Below are 21,896 nucleotides of genomic sequence, written 5' to 3'. Positions count from 1 at the left end.
TATACACACAGGAAATAGGGAAGAAGATAAAACAAAATGGCAGTCAATGATATATCTCTAGTTGGACTTATAGATGGTGCCTTTATATTTTGTCTTTGCATTTTTGTTATAATAAAAATTATTTTAAAAGTGTAAAAAAGATTGCATCTTTTTTTTTTTTTTTAATGAATAGCCAAATGAAAAGAATCCAAATGCTTGAAGGAAAAACCAAGTTTCTCTGCTCAAAACCAGCTACAGTAGAAGAGAAACTAGGACACTCAGAGGGGGAGGAATAAAATTGAACAAAACAAGGATGACATGGCACAGGCAAAAATCTTTATGTAACACAGGCAAGGTTCAGCAATTCTAACACCGAGTCTTGAATTTTCTCCCAAGGTCTTAAAACAGACCCTAATTTGTTTAGCCTTTTCCTCTACTGCCTTACTAGAAAGGACAATGTGTGGTTTACCTGCTCACAGGTTCTTAGGATCAAGTCCCTAGTGACTATCACAACATCTGAAAAGCAAATGGTTTCACTGAGAAGGGAAGAGGTCTCTTGAATCTTCAACCACCATTCAGTAAACAAGACTGCACTTGCTCTGCTCACAGCAGGAGACCCAAAGATCTGTACCCTTCTGTATTTATAAGGCTGCAGGTTATAGACAATTCCTAATTTAGGAAACGATGGTGCCCCTATTGTTCAACTGGGGCAGGGGCAGTTCCCTAGGATCCTGAACCCGCGGTTGCAGGAAAGAAGCGCTTCAATCTTCGTGGTGCCTTTGGTTCCTTAGGCTGTAAGGACCAGCCAAATGCAAAGGACTCCCAAATGGCCACTCAAGAGTGGCCAGTCCTTTGAGTTCCATTCTCATGTACCATTGTCTCCTTTGCATCTCTACTTGGAGGTCCAAGAGGCATCTGGGTCCTAACCTGAGCTTTGGTTCTGCCTCTACACCATTTCCCAGCCAACTCTTTCCACGTAAGTGGTCACCAGCCAGCCAGCCTTTCAAGCTGAAATTTCTTCAGTTCTGCTTCCTTCTTTCTTACACATTCAGCCCATCAGCAGGCCAAAAGGACTCCATCTCCAGGTGAACCACCAACCATCTCCTCTCCAGCCTGGATGTCACCACCCTGGGTGTTCAAAACATGGTCTCCCACTCAGGCTACAGCAAACCACAGGCTACAGTAAACCACAGCATGCCATGCCCCTTGGCTGAAGGTTTCCAGCCCACTTCCCACAAGCAACAGAAAACATGCAAATTCCCCACATTTGCCTAAGGAGCCCTCTCCTGCCTGCTCCTCCCACCACAGCTTCAGTCTACTCAAGTCTCTCAAGTTCAGTTCAACCTTTCTCCTGAATGCACCTGCCCATATCTTCAGGCTGGCGCTCTTTTCTGATGGGAGCTCAATTAGTCTTTATGCTGATGGGAATATAAATTGGCACCACATTTTAGGAAAGCAAATTGTTAATATGGCCCCAACGTATTTAAATCCCAATATTCCTTGATTTAGTAATCCCATTTCCAGAGAGGTAGCATTAAGAACAAAATCTAATTTTTTTTTGCACAAAGATATTCACAGCATCTTCTCTTACATGAAAAATTAGAAAAGTAAACAGAACAGACATGATTAAAGAAGATAATGAACATTCAAAACAGAGTTTTGTTTATAACATATTGGAATAAGACATGAAAATAGGCTATGTTATGATGCTAATTACACAGAAAAACACTCTCCCAAAAGACAAAAGAATAACGTTAAGATATTGAGAGTGATTGGTGTTCTTTCTGTTGCTGATAGTTTTCCCCCCCTCTGACTTAAGAAATGTGTAAGTCTTACAATTAGAGAGGAAAAGCCCTTATCTCTAGCAGGAACAATGCTATAGATCATTCTGAGCTCTCCAAGTCACTACAGAAAAGCAGTTAAAATTAAAAGCGTCTACCCAAGAGTATACACATATATCAAATGAGAAGAGCATCTGTAACATGACAGTTGAGTGAAATTCAGCATTTACAAGAACCTCTTAGGAATCAGTGCAAAGCTAACCTCCAAAGGAAAAAAATGGACAGAAAGACGCAAAGGAACTCTTCATAAAGGAGAAAATGCAAATATACGAAGAGACGCTTTGACCTCACTTATAAAGACATAAAATGACATCTTTTCCCTTCCATACTAGCAGAGACTAAAAAGACTGATAAAGCAGGGTGACGCTGACCACGGGAGGTACTCTCAAGGCCTATAGGCACTGGTTGACACCAGAGGCGGCAAGTTCCCAGCATCTGCCTACACTGTCAACATTTGTGTGTCTTCATCCAGGAATCAACTGTACAAATTTATCTTCAGCAACACTCACAAAGACCTATCTATAAACATCATGAAGCTTTAAAACACGATGGGTGTCAGATGACATCGTAGGTATGACCTGGAGAAAACCACCGAAGATACCCTAGGCCATCGAGAGGGACCCACAGACAGGGACTCCAATAACAAAGGAAGGATTTTAATTAATAGGCTCAGAAAACCTGGTCAAAATATCAGGTCAAAATAAAAACAGGCAGGGATAAGAAAGAAAGAACTCAGGGCCTAAGAGAAGGAGCCAAGATTTTTAACCTCAAACCACAGCATTCTGCAGCTTCCTCCACAGGCTCCCCCCAACCCCCTCCCCCCCCCAAAAAAAGAAGGTTGTAGTTAACACTTGTCACAGGTGCACGGCAGCTGCTTGCTGACCGAAGGAGGGGGCAGGTTGCTCCTATCAACCATGACAACCTCCACAACATTTTCATCTTTTCCTCATGCTCTGCTCACACAAGTATACATGAGGCTTATACAGGGGACTGTGTCCTTGCTTTTTACAAACTGTGTCCACTTTGCTTCTCATTCATCAAGTTCCCATAGGAACCCCTCCCAAACCGACTCTGACATAACTAACTCTCTGCTGGATGACTGCTTTTCCTATTACCCTGTGCAAATATTCCATCAGTCAGTCATTTTCCAACTAAGATGAGCACTCATATTTTCAGTATTTTGCAACTAACACAGTACAACTTTACAGGACTTTGTGCACACTTTTACTTGTAAAGGACAGGTCCCTGGGACAAAGGTTACTGAGAAGAAAGGTATATTTCCTTTATTGTAATATATACTACCATCTACTTTCCAAATAAAAAATACATTCAAGGGCCGGGGTTGTGGCTCAGTGGTAGAGCACTTGCCTAGCATGTGAGGCACTCACTGGGTTTAATTCTCAGCACCTCATATAAGCAAATAAAAGTACCATCAATAACTGATAAAAATATTAAAAAAATATTAAAAATCTATCCAAATGTCAGACCCTGCTTAAGAAGTTCTTCTTCCACCCAAGATTATACACATGGTTTCCTATGTTCTCTTATAAATTGTGAAATGCTTGTTTACATTAGATTTTTGAAGATGCTGGGATTTATTTCTGATGAGAATATAAGAGATCTGTTATTCCTGCCACGCCCCTCCTTTGGAGATGATTCCACCTGCACCATTCATTAGACACAACATTCTCTTAACAGTATGGAACTAGGTCATTTTTGAACACAATAACTTAGTGAGATGCAGTCTTGGATTACCCACCTGAATTACTTCTGTGACCCTATATCAATACCACATTGATGTGATCATGAAAACTCCCTTAGCATATTGATCACTTGTGAGCCAAGCAAGTCTCTGCTCTCCCTGGCTCTTCTCTACATTATGCATTTCAACCTCATACAGACAGTATTATACATAAACCTCAGGATTATTTTATTCAACTTAAAACAAACACCATTTTGAAAATTCTAACTGATATTGCAACATTTTGGAATAAGCATATTCATTGATTCTACGTTTTCATTCCTCTAGGTTTTATTTTGTATCCTTCACTAAGAAAAATATAGATGTTAGTTCAGCTTCTTCCTAGATTTTCTGGTTGCACCATGAAAGGAATGCTTAACTTCTATTTCCAGGTGCTTGTCTTTGAAGGAGATAAAAGATAAATTCTCAAGATTAATATTTTATCCAGCTACCCTGACAAACTATTGATTTTGTAATTTTTTTCATGGGATTTCCAGCAATATGAACATTTTATTGAATCTCTTAAGGCAACATTAAATAACTGTAAAAGAAGACATCCTTGTTGAATTCCTAATTTTAATTAAAGCGGTTTTGGAGTTTTGCCTTTTATCTGCAATTGGAGTGCACACATGTGTGCACAGGTGCACTGTGTGTGTACTTTTTTGGTTTACTTTTGCTATTCTGCCCTTTCAGTTTGTAGTTACTTTATGAGGAATGAGTGATAAACTTAATAAAATTTATTCCCAGCTTCTGTTGGCCTGGTCACATACATTTTTCCTGCAATATGTTGGTACAACAATAAATGAAAGCGGTAAGAGTATCTATCAGGTAATCACTGAAGTACTGGAAAAAACGATTATAGTGTGCTGGCCTTTTGATGCACTAGTTATTATGTGTGTTAATAAATTATTTTGAATTTGTGTTTTCTTACATGAAAATTTTATCTGGTTTTTAAGTCAAAATTTGCTAGTGCTATAAAATGGACTGGGAAACCTATTTATAAGTCTTAGGACAATATCATTAACACTGAAATTTTGTTCTTTAAAGATTCAACAGAGTTCTGGACTCTCTCTCAATGTTAACTTTCAATCCCCTTCTCTCTCTCTCTCCTATAGAAACTGGCTATTCAACTTTGCCAAGCAATTCTTGAATTGATTTTGGTAATTTGTATTTTACTAAGAAATCAACCCTAGGTTTTCAACTGTGTTAGCCAGACTGTGTAACAGCCTTTCTGACAAAGTCTTCCAGTTCCTCCTGTGTTCCCTTTCTCATTCCCATGACGACTTCTGTTCTCCATTTTCCTTAGGATGAGAGGAGCTTAATATTGGTCCTTTCCAACAGTCAGGTATGGACTCATTCAACCTTTCCGTCTATTTTAACCTTTATCTTTATTAATTCCTCCATTGTAGTTGTTTTTTCATTTTTCTATTTGGTCTGTTTTGTAAATTCTTATTCTTTTATGCTTCATCTTCTTTAACACTGCAGATAGCTTTCCTTATAGGTGACAATGTTCTATAATATCCAGTATTTTTACAAAGAATGAGAGGAAAAATACCTAAAGTAAAAATTTTAAGAGCCACAATACAAGTAATCCATGGAACCACTATGTTAGTTGGCATCCTCTGAGCAGGCAGTAATAAGCCAGTGGGAGGAAAAGGAGGACTTGTCTCCATCTCCTGAGCACAGGCCAGATACAAGCAAAGTGATCCCCTCCCTATCACAGTGATAGATTTGACCCCACAGTGGGAAAAGTAATTGAGTTCACATACAGGTTTTACACACACACACACACACACACACACACACTCACTCCTGTAGCCAATATACATTTAGCCTGGCATTTAAACTTCTATCAGCAACCAGGACAAAGTTCCCAAGTTAAGCCACCACAAGACCCCAGAGGAACAAAGACCCAGTGTTAGGTCACAATAGGGAGCTTACTGTCAGGCCTTTCCAGCAGAGGTGGATACATAGCTTTCAGGTAGTCACCAACCATTCAGTACCTACTACTTTTCCAGGTTCACCGATGTACTCTGTAAGAAGACACCTCGTCAACGTGACAGCTTCCAGCAGCCACTCTCAAAAACAGATGCTGTAGGGACCAAGAAGATCTGTACGTCCCAGGGTAGAGTGGGAGGCTCTGACCCAATTAGAAGGCTGTCTGAGGCCAGAAGCAAAGCTGCTCAGCTCTTTCCTTAATCCTCACTACAGGGGATTTTGAGACTTAAAAGGTCCCAACCTGGCCTGGGGCACTTGAAAATGACACTCAAATAAAATCATATTCATTTATGCTCTACTAATTCAGAATTATTTTTATGATCTGGAAAGAGTTGGGCTCACATTTCCATTTTTAGACCCTATGACAACAGGCTGAGAAGGAGGCTCAACCTACTTATGGGAACACATTTTAGAAGCTCTGACTCATGTGTATACAAGTAACATGCTAATAATCTATCTGCTGGTTCAAGAAAACACTTCTATTTGGGTTGCTAGCATTAGACTTTGTAAAATCTAAAACCCAGGGGGAAATTTTAATATGTTCTATATTTACTTTCTTTGTTCCTGAATATTTTCCCTAGTGAACCCAATAAGTGAAATGTTACCATTAAACCCCCATTATAACAGGAACTCCTTGGTTCCCCACTAAGGAAATTATACATTTCTTCTCTTTAGGATATGTGCACTTTTTTTGGACATAATTCTATCTTATGTGAACAAACAAAAAATACTAAGCTTCGTCCTACTGAAGCCGTCTGTGGTCCCTGATTGCCAGCCACATGTAAGACACCAGGTACACATGTGAGAATACAGATGCAAGTCAGGGGCCCCAAGAACATCACTAGAGATTCACATCAGTGTTGCTAATACTAAGTCACAGAAATGTTTAAAAAGTGGCAAAGGGAACAGGATTCAAGACTATCAAGTCTCTCAGAACCCCTCAGCTGGTTCTGCACACAACTAGCAACCTAAATGCCACCGTATCTTCCTATTGAACTAAAAATAACAATCCCAACAATGCTCCCCTCCTTATGTGTTCATATACACATAACCCTACCTGCCCGACCCATTCTGCTTGAAAACAATAACTCAAGCACTGACAGACATTCAAGGCCCCGCACTGGCTATGACTAAGCACTGTTTCCAATTTTGCAAGAAAATCCTTCTAAACAAGGTAATTGCTTGACTAGTAGTTTTATTTCCTGTAGCACTCTGGTTTTAAACTGCAAGAATTTATAGAATAATTCCCATTTTCTAAAGTTCAATGACAGTCAACTATCTATTCTGATTAGGAAATTATCTGTCTAGACCAGTTGGAATTTCCAGCTATTCTCATATCTTCCTTTGAAGTACTTTCCACTTTGGTGGAAATGTCTCCTCCTGCTTCCATGCTGACCAAGTAAGTGTGTCCTAAAGCTTAGAGAAGGGAGCAGATAGCAGAACTAAAGTATGCTTTCACAATGCCAAGTACAGGAGGGGAGACACTTCAAGGGGCTTGTACACAGGCGCGGCGGGAGGACCAAGTACCTTACGATCATTCCATACTCTTCTCAAGATAGTACTGTGGGTGGTATGCCACGAGGCCCTAAAGAGGTGCCCCAGGGGAAATGTAATTGGTTCCTACTTGCAGTACTTGCCAAATGAGATCAAGGGGCAGTATACCTCCATGCCTCCCTTAAATAACCACATTACCCATCCTGTAGTTCTGCTGTCACTTTTGTAGCATATTTATCCCCTTCGCCATTCTCTCCCCATATACTCTTTCCATTTTCATGTTATTCCTCCCACAGGTGTTAAACTATGAGGCCAGATCTCTATGCATAGGTTAAGTTACAATAGTGTCAGCAAAGACGAATTTATCTGTTAGGAAGTACACTGACCTCCAGCACCTTGTATACCTAGTATCTCAGGCCAGGAAGTAGCATCTCGGTGCAAACACAGCTTCACCAACATGGTCAACTGGCTGCATCTGATTGGAAAATTTGGTGTTATCTTCAAACTGACTCCATGTTGCTGAACCAAGACCTACTCGTACTGGAATGGCTCCTGCGCCCAGGCCTTAGGGGAGCATCTTTCTGGGAACAGCCTTCAATCCATTAAGAGGAGTAAAGGAACTAAGAAGCCTTCATACTGAAGGTGGTATCTGATCTGGGTCCCGATAGGTAAGCAAGGTGCCTCTGTGCACAAAGGGAGAGAGCGGGGAGCTGGGACACGAGGATTTCACAGCAGGGACAACAGCACAGAGGGAAGGGAGGAGCAGAGGTCAGGCAGGGAACACAGGCGGCTTGGCTTAGCTGGGATAAAGGAGGCAGAAGTGGAATGAAGGGAACTGGGTTGGACCAGAATACTCAGGTATTTAGAATATTCTACCTGAACACCAGGACAAGAACGGGAGGGAGCTTTTTCTCGCTTTATTCATTTCTGGTGGTTTCTCCCATTTCTCTCCAAGTCTTCAGCTAATGACTAATGGGTAGCCCTGAAACTTCAAGATTCTACTTCCTACGTGTGTTCTATTCTTATTCTACACCAATTAACATAACCATCATTTCCCTCTCCCGATTGACACACTCTACAGTCCCCATCAGCAGCTTCTCTCTCCACACCCTCCCTCTGTATATCCCTCTGGTCAAAATAACCCAAGCTGCTTATGATTATAAAACAAACTCAAATATTTTTACCAAAAACATTTCTCCTAAGTATAACTTCCATAATTTTGAGAAAGGGCAAATATTTTTGCCAGGTGACTGTTTACCTTCTTTCATCTGCCATTCCTTTGGCCATTTGTGAACATAACAGGTTGCCAGAGGCGCTAGTTCCAGGCTGGACCAACCACTCACACTCCCAGCACCCAAGCTGTCCAAGTACTAGCTGGCTAGTGACCATGAACCCCCAATAATAAAGGGACAAATGAAACAGCAGGAAAAACAGTAGGTTGTAATAAAGAGGATACTTGTAATTGATAATATGCTGCCTTCTATCTTTGGTAGACCTTAGACCATCTTGAGGTTATAATTTTTTTCAATAAGTTCAACACAACCCACTGGATCTACTATCTACTGGATACTTGCATTTAATATGCATTCTTCTCAATTACTGGTATGATGCCAAGTTCCTCTTTTTCCTATATTTTTAACCTATTTTGCTTTTCTTTCTTCATCACTCTGTCCAGTTTGAGTGCTTCATTTCACATAGCATTTGACCTCCAGTGCTTTTCAGAGCACTTTCTTGCTTTGTAACCTTTTAACATGTGACCCTCAAACGCACAATGCTCACCAAGTTTTTTTTTTTTATGTAGTGAACATTTAATGCTATGAAAATTATAGAAATTCTAAAACTGATCTGTTAAAGCTTGGAAACATACACAATTCCCATACCTCATGACCTGCCATCTGATGGCATGAGGATAAAAATCTGTAAAATGACAAAAATGACATGCAACCCCCCAAAACGTCTGATCATTCACGTGGCTGGAGTGCTCAGCTAAAGACAATGCCCAGTGGAAATCCCAAGGTTTCTATTAGACTCTGAGCATCCAGAAGTCGAGGGACTGATTTTGATCCTTTTTTGTATTCCACACAACTTGTCACATAGGCACCATAAGCAAAATAAATACTTACTATATAAATAAATGTACCACCAGTGGCTATTATGTAAGTATATTGATGCCTATAAAGTCATATGCAGATATACCATGACAAATCTTGTGATGAAGCCAACGAGGCTTTTAAATTCATAAAGAATCTTGATTATAAATTGTTTTCTGAAACTGGTTATTTTTTGTGGTTAAAAGCAATGGCTTTTTCACAGTTTTGTTTGTTTGAAGTGGGTTCACTTAAACCAGACTAATAAGATTAACTGGGACAAATTTTAAAATACCGAAAAAGCTTCTTTATGCTCTTACAAACTGCGGTACATAGTTGTTATTTTTCAAATGTTACAAGTTTTTAGGGTCTGATTCACTAATCTTAGACAGTCTGGCAAGACTTAATTTATCTGAGAGATCAACTACCAACTGGAGAATTTCATTTAATTATATAAAAAGTAAAGAATTTGCACAATGTTTTTACCATAGTTATTTTCACATTTACTAATTTGGGTGCAGCTAACGGTTAAGAAAAAAAGATCATCTGTTTCTTAGTATAAAAAGCTGTCTTCAAACAAAACAACAGCAAAAACCCTCTTATTCCTGTACATTTACCAACACTACATATTATTTTGCTAACATCTTATGTATAGTCTACTAAACCTCATCAGTTCACCTGTATATTTAGATTGTTGCCACTTTTCAAAAATTGACCTTTCATAGTTGAAACTTAAGAGATTGGAGATACTAAGTCTAACAGTAAAGGATTTTTATTATGGCAATAATTTCACTACTTGAAATCGCTTCAGCTGCCAGTTCAATTTGTGAATAAAAAGTAATCTGCACTTAAATTTGTGGTTAAGTGCATATTGAGGCCTAATATTACTAGTGATCAACACTGGTAGCAGTCAAGTAAAGATGCAGAACTAGCAACACTCACATGGTGGTATAGAGACAGACAAGTGAGCACTATACAAATCTCATCAGTATGAAAAAATGTATAATTAACTACAGCTGTCCCCCAGTATCCACGAGTAATTGGCTATAGACCCCCCCCAATACACACCAAAAATACGAGGATGCTCCAAACCCTAACAACCTATATAAACCTCCATTAGGTTTAAATCATCTTTAGATTATGTGTAATGACCAATACAATGTAGGTGGTATATAAATAGTTGCTATACTGTATTGCTTAAGGAATAATGACAAAAAAAAATTTGTTAGTACAGTTTTTTCACGTATTTTTTATTATCCTTATTAACATGCTCACTGGTTATCTGTACATATTATTAGTGTGTTTCACTAACATTCTCTTACATGCATTTATTGTGCACTGATCACCACATACATGGTTTCAATTTCAGGCTGGTTGAATCCACAGTTGGTTAAATTTGTGGATACAGAACCGACAGATATGGAGGGTTGAAGTAAATATATGAGGAATGCACAAATCAACACAAAGGGAGTCATGAAATGAATAAAGCTAGGGCACTTGCCAAACAAGAGAAGTACGACATGTCAGATAAAGGAAGGAGGATGACGGCCCGTGCTGAGCAGATGAAGCAGGAAGGGAAGGCAGCGTTGCCTGCGAAGACCCCTCTCCACAAAGAGACCAATCTTGAAGCCCTGCCATGGGGACGGCGGGGAGGGCAGGGACAGGCAGCTAGTGGAGTGCATCAGAAGGAAGGAACCTATTTGTTGGAAGGGAGCCTGCACCATCCACACTTACACACCCTGTTGTGGTTACACATGAAGGAGGCCACCTGACCAGCACCTCTCCAACTTGACTGTGCATGAGCCACCTGAAAATCCAGCTAAATAGCAAATGCTGACCCAGTACATCTGGGGCAGGGCCTGACATCTGGCTTATCTAACAAGCTCCCAGGAGACGCTGCTGGTCTGTGGACCATACTTTGAGTAGTGCTGCCCTACATGATGTTCCAGCCAAGGCAGGCAGAAAGGAGAGTTTAACCAAAAAAACACCTGCTGGGGACAGGGCGGGAGACCTGGGCTCTTGACTCTCCTGTCATTTCCTGGGATGTGCAAAAGAAGGATGAGCCCATCCATAAGGTTCTTTTGTAGTTTTCAAAACTTTAGGCAGGTAAAATAGTTTATGACCTGAAGAGCTGCCTACTGGAATGTCTAGACAAAAATACAAAATGACATACGCTCAAGGCTACTTATTACAAAACACAGGACACGACTCGGAATAACCCAAGAGTATCAGTAAGGGACGGATGTACTTTACTACATTCACATGACGTCATAAGCTATCCCAAGTAAAAGGAAAATGGAAATGTTGGATGAAACGACTTCAAGAAGTTGCACTTCAATATGCCCGTTACCCCATGTGATGAGAAAGTGAGTCCTCTCACAAAGACCACTTGATGTCGGTTTAAGTTCTCACACTGTCTCGGTCATGCCAAGCTTGTGGGTCATTAAATCAGACGAACAAATACATTTGTGGGGTCTGAAACTTACCCAACACTTCTCTAGGTACTAGTGGACCCAAAGTCTGTAAGTCATTATTCCATTCCCATAGTTCTTAAGTCTAAGGAGTCAAGCAGTAAACATGTAAAAAAAAAAAGTTAAACTTGAAGATTTCAAAGAGCAAAGAAAGAAGACAATAAAAGGTGTCAGAAATGAGTGCATGCTTAGACCTAAAAGAATTAAACAGGCAAAACAACCCTAAGAAGTGAAAGGAGGGGGAAGTCCTATCAGAGCACATTAGAGGAGGAAAGTTAACCTTTCTGAACCAGTTGCTTTCTCCAAAAGAAAGATATGACTAAATTAAGTGATGCCTCCCCTTTCTAGAATCCCACAATTCCTTCTCACTTGAGCCTCAACCACATGGCAAGGGAAGCAGCAGACCTGTCCCTATTCCTCCCCGTCATAGAGATGAGCAAGTCAGCCCAGGCTTGTCCTGGCCACAGAGGACCCTATGACACCAGGCCCACAGCCAGGAGCCTCTCCTGTCCCACATGCAAAGGTTGCCTCCTTTCTGCAGCTGATGCTAGAAAACCATCCGGCTGGGGCTGGGGACGCAGTTCAGTGGGAGAGCACTTGCCTAGCATGCACCAAGCTCTGGTTCCATCCCCAGCATTGGAAAGAAGATAAAGAAAACTATCAAATAACTATGCCACTGAACTATTCAGCTATGTTAAAATAAGGCACTCTGCCAATAATTTGAACTTGAGAGAAAGATTTGTTACTCTCAAGTTGTATCATTCACATGCTCTACTTATTAATTCAACCAGGCTCAAAAGAGCAGGATTTTTTTTTTTTGGGGGGGGGGGGCAGGAGGGGGAGAACACTTCTATTTCCTTCAGATATGCTTCTCAGAGATTTCATATTTTCCATGGGATTTTTTTTATTGTGTACATTATTCAAAGCCAAGTTTCTCAATCTCAGACTCCTGAGGTTGGGCTGGGTCCCACGGTGTGGTGGCCACCCTCCTGTGCACTGGAGAGTAGAACAGCTCTGTAGGCCTCTGCCTCCCAGGTGTCAGCAGCACCCACTTGCCCACCTCCCACCATTGCCTTCACCTCCAAATTGTGACAGCCAAAAAATGTCTCCAGATGTTGCCAAGATCTCCCGTGGAGGCGAGGTTGTGCCTGGAGAACTTCCACTGGCTGAGAACCCTGCCTTTAAGGAATTCGTGATACATAGTGAGATTTCAATGTGGATTAAATGACTAAAAACTTTAGTTAAACCATATAAGCCAGTATTTGTTTCACTAAGGAAGACCAAAGAAGCAAATTCCTGAATCTTTTGGTTGAGACCAAAGAACCTCAACTATTATGAATCAGTGCTTTTAAAAAACAATAAAAATAGAGATTTAATAACTCCCTAGAAACAAAGCATTCAGATTAGAGCTCATTCTTAAGTCTATCCATTTAGGGTTCTAAAATAAACATCAGATCCTATATCCAACAGCCAAATCAACCAAGCATGAGGCAGAACTTGGTCAGGGAAAGAGGCCAAAGTGGACAACTCCTGACCACTGTGTGCCACACACCCCACCACATGTTGTCTCAGAGGACCACACTGCCCAAGGATCATTTTGCCACATGTAATTAAAACAGGTCTCATTCTCTAAGAGAAAATTAAGGCCAGGGAAAGGGGAAAGATGTACTCAGAAGAATATGTAATGAACGCTTTAGACTCACGTTTCCCTGATCCTTACACGTGTCTCCCCTTCTTTTGGGAGTGGGAGTAGAGAGGAATACTTAAACAGATAAACAAGGTAAGCTCTCAAGGGAAATCTGAGTATCAAAAATTGGTACCATCTGGGGCTGGGGTTGTGGCTCAGCGGTAGAGCGCTCACCTAGCATGCGCGAGGCCCTGGGTTCAAACCTCAACACCATATAAAAATAAACAAACGTGTACAACTAAAAATAAAAAAATATTTAAAAAAAAATTGGTACCATCCAACTTTTTAAAAACTGGTTTTAAAAGTGGTCCCTTAAAAATCAGAGATGCTTGTTTTTGTAGCCATAGAAGCTATTTCTCCTCTTAGGTAGCAATGTGAGCTTGCAAAAAAAAAAAAAAAAAAAAAAAATCACCATCACTACATATTTAGGTCAGAAGAAAAAGGTCAACTCTACCTACCCTGCAAGCTGCAAGGCCATCCAGATAGCTCTTCTATTTTTGGAGGGATGCCAACTGGTATCCTAGCAGAAAAGTGAAGAGAGCAGATGATGGTTGCCAAGGTGGCTGCAAGAGACCCAGGCAGTCGCCACCTTCAGCTGGGAGACTCAGTCACCCAACACCTCCACCTGGAGAGAATGGGCAGCCGAGGCCTCCCAAGGGCAGGCTCACCACGAGCTCTAAGGTTGTCAGGGACTCCAAACTACAGGTGCATCTTCCACCTAGTGGCCGGCTCTGCAGTTGCTAACTTCTGCTGGGCATCTTTCGTTCCACCTCATCTGTCTCAGCCCAAATTCCACCAGAGGGAAAGGGCACATAAATAGAGAACTGGCTGTGCCCAGTTCCCACAAATGGGCAAGGAAGAACTCTCCCGTGGGAGGACCATGAACTGCAACCTGTGCAGTACTAACCAAGCTAACTGCAAATCCAGACCTGGAATAATCTCCATTCAAGATCATTAACTAGGTCCTCTGGCTTCCAGGCAAGAGGTGAGAGTTCACGTAAAAAAAAAAGTGTTGCCAGACACATAGTCTGGGTCATTTCAGGAGAAGGGCACACTAATGGCGAAGCAGGAGCAGAACCAAGTGGGGGTGCCCTGGGCATGGAGAGGGGCACCTTTCTCTCTTCCATGACTGCCTTGTGTTTATTTTCTGTTCTTCCTGTTCCCCTAAAGGTTTAACTATTACCTCATGTGCAAAGCAATTTCTACTAAGAAATCATAAACATGTAAGGTTTGGGGGCTTCTCACCAATTTCCGATTTCTCAGTGGAAACATCTTTTGAAGAGACAGTCCAGGCTCTACAATTTAAATCACACACAAGAAGAATGCCATGTCCCTCCTCCATGAACTGTCCCTGCTGTTTCTCCCATATCCAGGGACCCAAGACTGCACAATTCTCAAGCAAAACAAGAAGTCACCATCAAGCCAACAGGGTCAGAAGTTCAATTTCACACATTACCAACGGCCACGGTTTTGAAGATTTCTGACAAATGTTCTTTCTGACATGCTTCAAGTTGCTGCCCAAGCTTGGGCCGCCTCCTCCTTCTCTCTCCCTCTCCTCCTCCTCCTCCTCCACACTCACGAATTCCAGGCCAGCTCCTGTCTCATCCTTTGTCTAAAGCAGCCTGAGAGTTTCTCATTGTTTATAGAATTGCCCCCAAACTGCAAGCATTGTTCTGGTTTTCCATTCAGCATTACATAATTCAATTTTCCTCAAATTGTATATTTGCCATAGAGCATTATTTGTGACTGAAGGTAAAAAAAAAAAAAAAGGGAGAGCCTCACTGTCCTGACTAGTGAGATTAATATCACATGGAAAAATGGAAAGGCTGTCGATTCCAGGAAATACATTTCTACGTGTTTCTTAATGACATTTAACATGTGTCCTCCTTAAAGAGAATATACGTAACAGATGATTTTCTCTTAAGGAAAAAAAAGTTTAATGTTTGGAGGCTGAGAATATGAGAGATTGTGAGTGATGAACCATCAGGCACTTAGTTTTCCATTTCTCAAAGCTCCTAACTGAATCTCTCTCCATATAAGAGCAAAATGGTTAAATCTGAGAACACACGTGGAAACTAAAGTTAGGAGTCATGTGACTCATTGCCAAGTATTTCCTGTAAAGGTATAAAGCAAATGAGGAAGATTTTGTATCCCAGGAGGCTAGTCTGAAACAATGACGGGGTACACCTGTCCCACTGTGACCTAGATGGTTCCATTAACTGATTTAAATTGAATCAAGTACATAATGGAGACTAAAAAGAAAAAAAAATTTAAATAAAAGATCTGTCCTCATTTCACCTGGAGTTTTATCCTAAATTTCTGAACTGTGTGACAGACCCCTTCACTGTGTCTATTTTTGACATTTTCAGGAACACAGCAATGACAAATGCAGTAATTTATTCATACAGGAGGGGGGAGGCACCAAAGCATCATCTGTATAATTTTTTAGTGCACTACCCTGAAAAGAAAAGGTTTCAGACAAGATGACAGAGGTTAATCAGGAATTTTTTTTCACTGTATACCTTTCGATTTTTGAAGCATGCAAAAAAAAAAAATGTTCAGTGGACACCGAGGGGGAAAAAAGGCAAGTTCAAAGAATCTCCCATATTCTGGCACATTTAGGTTAGAGCTAATAGATCCGTGAAACAGAGAATATTCTCTTGGTACTGTTGGCACAGATGGAGTCAGCAAGAAGGAAAATGGACCCTTTGGTGGCACTTACCAGATTCCGGGCAGGAAGACTTCCTTTAAAGGGGAGAAGGAGAGGCAGGCTGGTCTTAGATGCAGATGGTTGATCTGTTTCCCCTAACAACAGCAAGAGCAGAGCGGAAGAGGAATCCTGGTCTCACCAGTTCCCGGACAGGTAATCAACAGCCTGGAGCAGGCGAGGGAGGTGCTCTAAGGGGAGGGCTCTTAGCAGCTACCGCCCAGGTAGGGCTGCTGCAGCCACCCACCCTGGCCCTGACAAAGCTGTGCTGGGCCAGCTCTGCCGAAGCCTGTCTGAGCTGGAAGCTGCTGCTGGTGCCTGCCTCTCTAAAATCAGGAGCAAATTTAAATGTGGGGAAGACAGAAACGCTCATCAGAGGCAGCCCAGCCAATGACTATAGGAGGAACTTGGTGGATTCAAGAGAAACACACACACACAAAAAAAAATTCAAACCCTAGCCCTCCAACACTGTCCCCATAGCAAAACCCCACCATGAGCGTTAACAGCCAACTTACAGTAAGAAGTATGCATGGGTAGCTGGGCCAACAAAACCCTGACCATCTAGAATGTCCCTTTCTGAAGAGGAATATTTCCCAAATATTCCCAAATATTCATTCAATGTTAGAAAACAAAATATGCAACGGAGTAAGGAAAACCCTCTGGATACTTCTGTTTAAATAATTTCTCATTGTTCCCACAAATATGGAATAAGCTTATATTTTCACAAAAACTATCTTTAGGGGATATCTCCACTAACTTATTAGCCTGGTGTGAGGAAGGCAGGTCACAGAAGTCTCAAGACTGACATTCCCAATCAATGTGCCTTTGCCCCTCTGTACTTACCCTTCAGGAGCTTTATGGCTCTAAACTGTTGTCCTAAGTCAACCAATGATTACTCCTTCCCCCTTTCCTCTGTTTAAAAGGGGCTGGCGGTATAGCTTACTGGTAGAGCGCTTGTCTAGCATGAGTAAGACCCAGTCAATCCCCAGGACTAATCGATCAATCAAATCAATAACTCAATAACGGATATAATGTATATCCAACATAAAAGATGTACCTACCCCCATTTAACCAATGTCCCCAACAGATTATAAAGACCAGCTCTGGAATCATTTTTGCATATAACAGCCAGAGAGCCAGATCCCATGACCCCTCAAGCCCAAATCCTTCCTGGGACACCCAGATGCAGCTCAAGGTGGAGGTGGCTTCTCCCCCAAAGTTCTGTGTAAATTCCCATTTTCAAGGCCAAGAACACACTTTAATGAGCCAAGTGTGTGGAGGAAGAGAAGTGACAACTGAGCCAGCCAACAGGTCTTTTCTTTGATGCTTCCTTTTTAAAGGCAATTATTTCTTATAATGGGAATTCACAGATTATTTATAAGACCACTCTTTAATAAGGACAAGAGGATGAGCTACCCATTCAACACTATACCTATACAGTTACCTTCCACGGGAGGGGAGATGCAGAGTCCCACCTGGGTCAAGAAGCCACCATCACCATCTGGTGGTAGCTCTTGCACATTGCAGACAGGAGCCCTGCATCTGATTCCCGTTTTACCACAGTGACTTTCTGGTGGCTGCTCAAGGATGAACCTTCACTCTTTCCCATTAGATTTTTTTTTTCTAACTATTTCCCTCCCCCAGACTTTCAAAAATTCTGCTCCTCACTACCCCGTCGTTTTCCCACCTAACACCTGGGGGTATGGGCACAAAGAAACTCCCAGGACATCTGGAGAGAGATGCAACAAGGAGCCAGGATGTCCCCCCAAATGGAATAGCCAAGAGCTGATACTACTGAACACCACAAGACAGGCATCCCCACCAAGCACAGCAAGGTGGTCAGGAAGTATCAAAGAGCTTTGGAGCTGGGTCTGCCAAAGAAGGATTTGGGTAGGTTCAGGTAAGCTGTTCCATGCAGTGGGAATAGGGAATGTGCTGGAAATCAGGTCAGGAATAATGAGCCACCAATCAGGTGACATTTGAAGCAATAGTTCTTAACCACTTCTCTCTTCCCAAGCCTTCATCCATCCTTGGTGAAAATAATGGGTTCAGGAGGCTCTGAAGAACCGATGCGAATCTTAGGGGGAAATTACCAGAGGAAGTGAAGAAGATCATGGAAAAAGAAAATTCATGTTTAAGGGGGGCCCACTGGGATGATCTCTTAATTGATACTAGTAATTTCTAAGAAAATACCAGAGGGAAGACAACAAATACATGTTTTGTAAGCAGCTGTAAAAAGGCCTGGGTGGCACAGCTATAAATCTTCCTATATGTGGTGGCAGAAAGGGATGGTACTGAGGAAGACAGGAATGATTGGAACTTTATGCCACAGCAAAGGTCCTTTTACCCACACTACCTCGATGCATTATCTGCAATACTATAAAATTAGGTCTCATTGATATTTAACTTTATACTAGAATAATTTAAGAGATAATTTGAATACCTCTATCTTCCAATCAGGTGTATAATCTCACAAAATAGCCCCAAGAAATAACTCATCTATAAAATAGCTTGTATCAAATAGTTTGCACATCTGACCACACACACACACACACACACGTATGTGCCTTGTTCTTAGCCTCTACATTTTAAAAACCTTTGCAATCATCACAAGTGCATAGTCAGGGTCAAACAGGCTGCAGTGTTACGTTAGATCATGACAATATCCAACTTAAACTCTTTAAAGTAATCAGAAATGAAGGTACCAGGCAGGAAGAACATGCTAGATTTTTTTTTAACCCCCCCCCCCCTTGTTTTTTAAGAAATGTTTGGTCTGTGTTCATGGACCAAACTAAGCTCACATTAGCAAGTGATGATAAATATTCCTGGAGGCCCAGAAGTCTCCTCCACATTCCTACAAGTATGGCACCTTCCAACATGAAGGGAGGGCCATTTGCATCCATGAAGGACAGAGACGAGTCCCTGTGGGCCCCATCACCACCAACCCAGCAGAAAGCCATGAATGATGCTGTGTACAAACTAACCATGGAGACTTTGAAAAGATGCCAAGGTAACCCATTAATAAACATTAAAGGGAGTGGTGAACTCTCAGAGGGCCGATATCTAGCTTATCAACTAGATAAGCCCCAAATCAGGACTCCTGAGAACTAACCCTAAATATGCCCTTAACTACTTTCTTTTTGACTTAACACAATTTAACATCTTAACCTTTCCAAAATCAGCAAGTCTATCTTAAGGAACTTCCCTGCCATTGTCTCCTCTTGCTAAATTAACGGTGCACTTGACAGTCAACAGTACCTGAGAATCAACACATCATTTGTGATCCTGAACAACGGATTTGATCTCTTGGTTTCAAAATGCCCATATGTTATAGTGACATACTCTGCCCTGCCATTTTATGTTCCAGTTTCATGCATTTAGGAATTCAGGCTTGAAACTCCTGTTATCTCACTCCTCAAGTATTTACCAGGCTCCTCCTAGATCTGCCAACCACTGTGTGGGTACTGCATTTTTTTGACTAGAAGGCCTTGTCAGGGCTTGCCTCTCACCATCCATTCTGGTCTCAACTTCTCTGAAGTCTTCAATGACTGTCATCTGTGCATACGATTCAGCACTTTGACCATACAAGTTCCAGCTTAATGTGATTTTTCTGTAATGAACCTGATCTTACCAACAAAAGTTTACTCTGTTATAGAATAAAGTCAAAATCTTCCTTAGTAAATTACCACTTACACTGGAGCCAGCCTTCAGCCAATCAGCCCCAGGAACTTAACTACTAAGTCCAAATAAATACAAACAGCTTCTGAATTCTGAAACAGACACCAAAGCCAGTTGAGCTTAGAGCATCACTTATTCAACACAAATCTGAACACACATTATTTAGCTTCCCATTACAAAGAAGTGGCTTCTGATTTTCAATAAAGTATGCCAAGTAATATTATGGCCTCTCAATAAAAACTCAAATACATCATGGGGGATATTTAAATACAAATGTATTTAAATATCTCAGGCATTATAGTCATCAATGATCCATCCAGAAGTCAGTTGGTCATTATAAGCTCTGCTCACCACTGTTAATTCTACTGAAAGGTAGGAAAGGGATTTAAATCATGGGAGTAAAAGGTCAGCTGTGAGAAGAAATTACAGGTTTCACTCAAATAAGATTATGTGTTTCTTACAAAAAGATGGGATCAAACCACAAACCAATCTGTAACTTACCTTTGTGTTATGTCATGGAATGTTTCATTATCATTAAATATTTAACTGAAAAATCATTTTAATGGCTTTATGTTTTCCACTATATCATAATTCTCATTTAGGTAATTTTAACTTCTGATGTTTCATCCTTACAACTATTTCTTTGGATACATGAACTCCCCTTGGATATATATATATATATACATACACATCATTCTCCACTATTTCCATAAAATGTGGTCCCTTGAAGTGTTTGCTAGGTCAACAGAATGCATATTTTTCTTTCTATATATTTGGTAACATCAAACATGCATTTTGAAAAAAATAGCAAATACTCCTACCACCCTAATGTAATGTTAGTATTTTGTTGTGTATCCTTCTGATCTTTTCAACCTATGTATACAGGTTGAATGTTTCTTATACAAAATGATTAGGACCATTATCATTTTGGAATATTTGCATATACTTGATATAGCTTGGGTATGGGGTCCAAGTTTAAAAACAAAAGCTCATTTATGTTTTACATACCCCTTATACACATAACCTGAAGGTAGTTTTATACAATTATTTTTAGTGCACCTGTGTTTTGACTAACCTGTTACATAAGGTTAAGTCTCGAATTTTCCATCGTAGTGGCATGTCAGTACTTGGAAGGTTTCAGATTTTGGAGCATCTCATATTTTCAGATTAGGGATGTTCAACCAATACCTTTCCTTAAAGGAATATCTGGTTTGGTTTTATTGGAGTTTTGAATTTTTGTTCTAGAGAATATCACGTATTTCATTTACCTAGTTTTATTCAAAGACAAGACAAAAGACACTTGACTTTTGGTGTAAGACTTAATATAGAGAAAGGAAGAGATGGAGTAAGGACCTGAGAAAGGTGAGAAGTGAAGGGAAAGGCAGAGAGACAGTGGTAGGCAGCTGTCCATCAGAATGCCATCTTTGAGAGCTTACGACCTTTAAAACCATGGGCTCATGTAAAGAACAGAACCAACCACTGGCCAAAGAGGAAACTACCCCAGACTGACCTGGTACGGTCAAGGCCCAAGTCAACACCTAACCCCATTTCATGCAGTCTGTCATTGAATTTGATGACTGCTAATTCCTTACTCCAGGAACCATCAGATGTGCTCACTCAACTTGGACAACCAACTGGAGAGCTCAAAGTTCAAACCAGTCTAGCTGAACAGGTTAAAAACGCCCTAGAGTTTTAAGACCGACCAGTTTACACACTAGGTTCATTTCTCTCTAGGATCATTGTTTGGAAGATATTTTCTTCTGGTTGTATTGTTTCGACTCGTCTCATGTAAAGGTTATTACCTGTGGTTTTGGGTTTGGGTCAGAATGAGATGAGAAACATCCCCGGAGCATCCTGGGTGGTAGAGTTCAGGTAGGGAGCAAATGAGATAGTGCTGAACTTTAAAGACAAAGGGCCCGTTGCCTTGCAAACAGCAGGCTCAGAGCAGAGAGAAAGGCAGCAAAAAAAATTGATGTGGGCTTTAGAAAGTCTAAAAATAGGCACTTGAGGCAGAATGCTTTCTCTAGAGAACAATTTTAAAGATTTCCAGGAGGTGTCGGCTCTCACGACACATCAGAGGAGGACAAAGGCTTTGCTGGCTGGGGGGGTTGCAAAGCCCGGTGAGCTGCCTTTAACTTCCCTGGTGCCCTGGACAGGTGAAAGAAACCTCTTTTGTTCATAGTGCTGCAGTCTGACAAAGGGGCCTCCCAGAG

The 21,896-nt window shown here is 41.0% G+C and overlaps 1 protein-coding gene across 4 annotated transcripts in view; it reads right to left on the bottom strand.

The window, feature by feature from the left end:
• Nedd4l (NEDD4 like E3 ubiquitin protein ligase) overlaps nucleotides 1-21,896 on the bottom strand; it is a 316,988-nt gene that overhangs the window by 171,926 nt on the left and 123,166 nt on the right. Inside the window, exon 1 of one of the 4 annotated variants that reach the window (XM_046419509.2) lies at nucleotides 16,021-16,073. The exons of the other annotated variants lie outside the window; for them this stretch is intronic. The gene's annotated coding sequence lies outside the window, so the exon portion shown is untranslated. Of the gene's footprint in view, nucleotides 1-16,020; nucleotides 16,074-21,896 lie in introns of those variants that run through there. 4 annotated transcript variants of the gene reach the window in all.

This window comes from Marmota monax, unplaced genomic scaffold (genome assembly GCF_021218885.2).
Source record: "Marmota monax isolate L192 unplaced genomic scaffold, Marmota_monax_Labrador192_F-V1.1 WCK01_AAM20220418_F8-fsc00088, whole genome shotgun sequence".
NCBI classification, from domain to species: Eukaryota; Metazoa; Chordata; class Mammalia; order Rodentia; family Sciuridae; genus Marmota; species Marmota monax.
This window is presented reverse-complemented; position numbering and strand designations above follow the sequence as displayed.